Below are 6,638 nucleotides of genomic sequence, written 5' to 3' on the forward strand. Positions count from 1 at the left end.
TTATTGAAGTTTGAATGAGAGGAGATGTAAAGGAGAAAGGAAGAAACTAATATAGAGGGAGAAAAGATAGAGAAAGAGAGAGAGAAAAAAAAGAGGGAATCACTAAAAGAAGAAAAAAGAAAAAAGAGGAGAGAGAGAGAGAGTTAAGGGTTTTGGAGTGCAACTCTCATAGAGAGAAAGGAAGAGGAAAGAAAAGATAATGAGAAATGTAACACTTATGGGTAGTGTAGTTCAAGGAGAGGAGAAAGTAAGACTGGCAGAGAGTTAAACGACCAAATTGGAGGAGGAAGAAAAAAAAAATCAAGAATGAAGATAAGAGAAACAAATGAACAAATATAATAAAATGGGATAGGTTATAAAGTCTGCTGATTATTCTTGATTTTGAGAGGTTATCTTCTTGATTTTTCTTTTCTCTCCCTCTTCCTGGTCGGTTACTCTGTACCCCAGGTTCTGCCCCTTTGGCGCACTCAGGTAGAAGTTTGCAGTTGATAAGTCTCTATGGTGATGTCATGTATTGTGCTTCAGTCTCGTTGGCAGTTGAGGCTCATTAGCATTTATAGGCTCCGACAGTGAAAGAGTCCGTGTTCCTGGAGCCTCTCTCCTAGTCTTTTCTTCCTCAATTAGTAGCCTGATAATCCAGCTATGGGGTTGCTGCTGGATAGTTAGAGGCTCAAAGATCTGGCCACCCCTCACTCTATTCCCACTCAGCACAGGGTCTGGGTAAGGCTCAGTCAGTCAGAGCTGCTAACATAATCAGGTGGGGCTTCCACCCACTCAAAGAACTCTGGCTCTGCCACTCTGTCCGGTAACACGGGTGGGCACCCACTCCAGGGGTGCTTGGAGGAAACTCTTGCTCACTATCTGTGCGCAGACCAGGATATCAGGCTGGAAGTCTCACACTCTGAGTGAAACCCCCACCCACATGGAAAAGTTTCAGTGTTGGAATTGGCGCTTGCTCCCTCCCCATGCATGGCTTTTTTAGGGCATTGGGGAGGCCTGGAGATTTCACTTTTGGCCCACACAAAGGTCCCTGACTCTGCCTCTCTGTGGGATAACACGGGCTCTCACTCCTGAGGTGCTGGGAGGAATGTCTTGCCCTCTCTCCATGCGCACAGACCAGGATATCAGGCCAGCCACCTCACCCTCTGAGTGAAACCCCTCCAGCACAGAAAAGTTTCAGCATTGGAATTGGCTCTCATTCCCTCCCCATGCGCCGCTCCCTCAGGGTGCTGAGGCGGCCCGGATATTCTGGTTTCGGCCCACACAAAGGCCTCTGACTCTGCCTCTTTGTGGGGTAACACGAGCGCCCACTGCTGAGGCACTCGGAGGAATCTCTCGCCCACTATCTGCACGCGCCGACCAGAAGGTCAGGGAAAATGGCTGCCCCACTTGTCTTTCTTTGTCTGGGTTTGGCGCCAGTGTTAGCTTGTATTGACTGGGTTGCCACAGGCACAGTTTTTCCTCAGCTTGGATCTCTGTGCCACAGCCTGGTTCGGCCGTTTGTGCCGTGGCCTGGATCTATTCACCCCCTTTACCCACCTCAGTTTCTATATTCTCATTTCCCAGTGAAAGCCGCCCTGTTAAAGTTAGTGAGGAAAGTGGAGCATTTCTTACTCCCTGTTTCCTTCGGGGTTTGATTATATATTTAGTCAATTTTTCGCTCGACCATACCTTCAGGTGTATTGTGAAACATCTGGAGGCTCCAAGGATAGGTTTTTCTGTTTCTGGTTGAAGATCTTGTTGAGTTTTGGGGGAGATTTATCGGTATTGCTTCCTACTGTGCCATTATGCTGACATCATCTACAACATGTATTTTTTTTTTTGAGAAGTCTGCTATCATTCTGATATTTGTATTTTTTGTATCATTGAAGTTTTTGAATCTGTAGGATAATTATTTGTGTTAATTTTGGAAATTCAGTGCATTGTTTTCTTTTTCTTTTTGACAGAGAAAGAGTCAGACAGAGGACAGATTGGGATACACAGACAGGAAAGGAGACAGATGAGAAGCATCAATTCTTCATTGCAGCTCCTTAATTATTCAGTGATTGCTTTCTCATATATGCCTTAACCGAGGAAGGGGGGGGCTAAAGCAAAATGAGTTACCCCTTGCTCAAGCCAGTGACCTTGGACTTCAGTTCAGTGACCTTTGGGCTCAAGCCAGTGACCTGGGGTTATGTCTATGATCCCACACTCAAGCCAGCAACTCCTCGCTCAAGCTGGTGAATCTGTGCTCTAGCTGGATGAGTCTGTGCTCAAGCCAGTGACCTCAAGGTTTTGAAACTGGGTCCTCCGCATCCTGTCCAATGCTCTATCCACTTCGCCACTGCCTGGTCAGGCAGGGCATTGTTTTCTAAAAATGAATATTCTCAAACATTTCCTGAGGTTGATTTTATTTTTTACCATATTAAATACAGTTATAACTATTTTAATGTTCTTGTCTACTTAATCTACTATGTGTCACTTCTGAGTTGGTTTTCATGGACTTGCATTTCTCTTAATTATGAAAAATGTTTTTCTACTTCTTTGAATGTCTAGTAAGTTTTTTTTATTGGATTCCACTTATGTGCTCAATATCTTTGCATTTCTATAAATATTCTTGAAAAATTTTAGGGAGATTTCGTTAAGTTGCTAGGAAATTAATTCTTTCATGTCTTGCTTTTTCATGTTTGTTGCATGGGACCAGAGCAGTATTTATCTAGGATTAACTTTATCACTACTGAGATAAAGCTTTTCTGAGTGCTTTATGTGATCCTCTGTGAATTATGAAGAAACCCTCAATTGTGGAAATTTTTTTAAGTGAGGGTAGGAGAGATAGAGAGACAGACTTCCATATGCACCCTGACTGATATTCACCTGGAAACCCCCATCTAAGGCCGATACTCAAATCAACTGAGCTATCCTCAATGACTGAGGCCAACACTCAGATCAAGCAAAAAATGCTAGTGTTTATCTCATTTGTTTTTTATCTCTTAGGTATCATTGTCCTGTTGCCTGATATCCAGATTCCTTTTTTCTTTTTGATATGGAATACTTCACAAATTTGCATATCATCCTTCCTTAGGGACTATGCTAATATTCTCTGTATTCTTCCAATTTTAGCGAATGTGCTGTCAAAGCAAGGACAGGTAAATCTTTTTTTTTTTTTACAGAGACAGAGAGAGAGGGATAGATAGGGATAGACTGACAGGAACGGAGAGAGATGAGAAGCATCAATCATCAGTTTTTCATTGTGGTGCCTTAGTTGTTCATTGATTGCTTTCTCATATGTGCTTTGATGAGGGGGGATGGGTGGGGGGGAGCTACAGCAGACCAAGTAACCCCTTGCTCAAGCTAGCAACCTTGGGTCCAAGCTGGTGAGCTTTGCTCAAACCAGATGAGCCCACGCTCAAGCTGGCGACCTCCGGGTCTCGAACCTGGGTCCTCCTCATCCCAGTCCAATGCTCTATCCACTGCGCCACTGCCTGGTCAGGCCAGATTCTTTAAAATCATTTTTCTTACATTTTGAACATCTTATATTCTTAATTGTCTCTTGTAAGATGGTAAAGTCTGACCTATGAGTTCATCTGAGACGTAAAGATAAATGCATGTCTTATTTTTAAAGTCAGTTCAAATTGTGTTTGCCACTCCATGCTAACTATCTAAGTTTGGATATTATTGTGCTTAAATATTGATGTGAACAGAAAATTTTAAAATTCTAAAAATGCGACATCTAAACATACTTTACTTTCATATCCAGTAACCTACACTTTTTAAAATGAACAGTTTATATATGTCTTTAAAAAATTATCTAAGACAAAATGTAAGCACTTGTTTTTTTTCAATGTTTTTTTTCAAAATAAGAAATAGTATCTTATAGGGTTGGGAAGTGTTACAGGTGTTTACTGAAGGATAAGATAATTGATTTTTTTTTTGGATGAAACAATTTCTATTAAGACTTTTCTCAAGACTAATGACTTTTAGGTCCTATCCAGGATCTTTTACACTCTCTAATACTAAAACTTGCCCTTGTTGCTAATTTTTATACTGTCACATATAATTTTTCTTTCCCATAACAACTCTAATACAATACATTTTTAAGTTTTGTCTAGGTCTACATAAAACAAATGATTCTAAAATTTTATATAAAATTGTTAAACTTTCTTGAAAATATTCACATTATTATTAGACTTGCAAATATAGTAACAATAGAGGAGGAGGCTTCAGTAATCAGAAAGTCAATGTGCAGAAATATCTCCCAATAATTAAAATATAAAAAGCAATCTAAACCACAGTTTCCATTTAATAGACTCTAAAATAACACAGAATACAAATTGATACTTAAAAGTATTCTAATTACACAACCAAATCAGCTTCACTGATTCATTTTCTTTCCTTTCTTCTTCCTTCCTTCCTTCCTTTCTTTCTTCCCTACTTCCTTTCAACCTTAGGGGGATGTTGAAATAATGATGCTGAATTATAATGATGAATGATAAGAGTAAAGTGGTACCTAAGATTTGCATTATAAGACAAATAAAAAGAGGAAAAGATTTACTTCAGATGATTTCTCCCTTTTTTTCAATTGATAGTGCTAAGAATGAGCTTAGATTCCTCTTGGTATATTTCTCCTCCTGGTATATATACAAAATGAAAAAATATTTAAAGCAATTTTTCAGATAATCAAGACCTTAAAATTCCTAATTTTATGTAGCATTTCAAGATAAAAAATAGTTCAAAATTGTTTGTGTTTAAAATATTGAAATCTATTTCTCTTCTACACTGTACTTTATGTATAAATATACATAGATTGATTGCCTATTGGGGTCCTCTTTTACTCCAGTCTGGTTTGTCTTCTAATCAATTTGACTGGCAATCTCATAAGTGCATTTATGTATTTACATCCAGACAGTTATCAGGTACCAAAATAAAATTTGACAAATGAAAAATCTGAAAACTTTTTTTTCTTAAATAGTGGCTAAACTGAAATAGACTTGTGGATTATACTAGCTCTAAACTTGGTGCATATATATATATATGCATGCACACATTAATATAGCTACATAGATAATCTCCAGTCTTATACATTTCTCAAGTTTTCATCCACCAAGAAACTTTATGAAACAGATGTTGTTTATTATTTCTTTTCCTTCTCCAAGTTGATGTTAATTTTAGAAGTCAACAAGGAACAGTAATTCTAAAAGCTAAAAGCCTTTCAAATTAAATGTGGCAAAGGAGATATCAGGATATTACAGGTCTATTGGAACTATATCTGCTCATTGGTTCTTGTATAGTCTCCTTTCTGCAGAGATCTATATTTATACATGTTGCTTGTTTATTTTCTTAGAAATCTATAAAATATATATATATATATCCATCAGTCTGACAAATGTATTACCTTATACACGAAAGGAGAATTTTATTAAGAGAATTTTAATGGCCTGTAGCTATTGAACACAGCTGGTGAAAAACCATTTCTTCTGTTATTGACCTCAGCTTTCAAAGAGTTATCAAAACAGCACTTAAGGAAATTAGAAAAATTGGGTACAATGTATTTGTTTGTTTCAAATAAGGTACTGTTTACAGATTAAAAATGCTTAATTTCAGCTTTATTACTGAATTTGAGTTGCAATTAATTAAGAAATGGCATGTCTTATATATGACCCTCTGAAGAGATCTTAAATTTAAGTATACAAAAAGATGTTATAAAATTATGCCACTCAGAAGCAGAAGAGGCTAAGCAGCTCTTATTACAACCCTTTATAGTTAAAGTACAATAGAAATCTCAGTTTCCCCAAATATTTTCCTTCACTATATGTATAGTTCTTTAATATGTTGTTTTATCTTGACACACACACATAAAAATCCATAACGTAGGTAATTTTAACAATGTTCTAATGATGAGAAAACTAAGCCTGGGTAAAATAGGTGTATGACTAAATATGTACAGTTGTCATTTGCACTAGTGTTATCAGAACAACCTGGGGTTTGTGTTGCCATCACCACAGAGCCAATCACAGAGATGAGAATGGAGTGAAATATGGTGTCTTTAATCAAATTGCCAGCAACCTGAGAAGTCAGGGACTTGAGGTCCAAAGAACTTCCGTAATATTTTCAGTTTGCAGACCTCTTTTATAGGATTCAGGGGCTGTTAGTAATGGTGCAAGGGGCAAAGTCTATGCAGTTAGTCATCTAGACAAGGGGGTAGTAAGGTGCTGTTCTTGAGATAATGCACCATCTATCTTCTTTCTCTGTCTTTGCATTCCTCCTGTGACAGAGTGGTTCAGACTGACTGTCTCCTTTCCCAGCCTTCAGCTGCCCCCATCCCCCACATACTTCCACGAGAGCTTCCATGGGTGTGTCCCAGGCCCTCCTGGAAAGATAAACTTCTTGCAGCATTTCAAGGGGAAGGCCAGGAAACTATTAAGAGAAAATAGCAAGCAAATTAAGTATTTCCTGACCTTTATATAAGCTCCTATTGATTATAATTAAAAGCTACTATTACTGAAGCCAAATTTCTAACTCTTGGATTCTCCTCTCACTAGGACATTTCTACTAACAAAGCTTTATATATATATATGTAATTACACAATATGCTCTCAGTTAAGTAGTAGAAAGTGATAATATAAATGAGAACTATAATTTGGTAGTTTGTGAAAAAGAGT

The 6,638-nt window shown here is 37.9% G+C and overlaps 1 non-coding gene across 1 annotated transcript; it reads right to left on the bottom strand.

Annotated features, from left to right (window-relative positions):
- Positions 1-3,016: 3,016 nt before the first annotated feature.
- LOC136307127 (U6 spliceosomal RNA) lies at positions 3,017-3,119 on the bottom strand. Its single transcript, XR_010725814.1, has one exon. It is a non-coding gene; the product is annotated as a U6 spliceosomal RNA (small nuclear RNA).
- Between the last annotated feature and the right edge of the window lie 3,519 nt (positions 3,120-6,638).

The sequence above is a fragment of the Saccopteryx bilineata genome, chromosome 5, assembly GCF_036850765.1.
Source record: "Saccopteryx bilineata isolate mSacBil1 chromosome 5, mSacBil1_pri_phased_curated, whole genome shotgun sequence".
Classification (NCBI taxonomy): Eukaryota; Metazoa; Chordata; class Mammalia; order Chiroptera; family Emballonuridae; genus Saccopteryx; species Saccopteryx bilineata.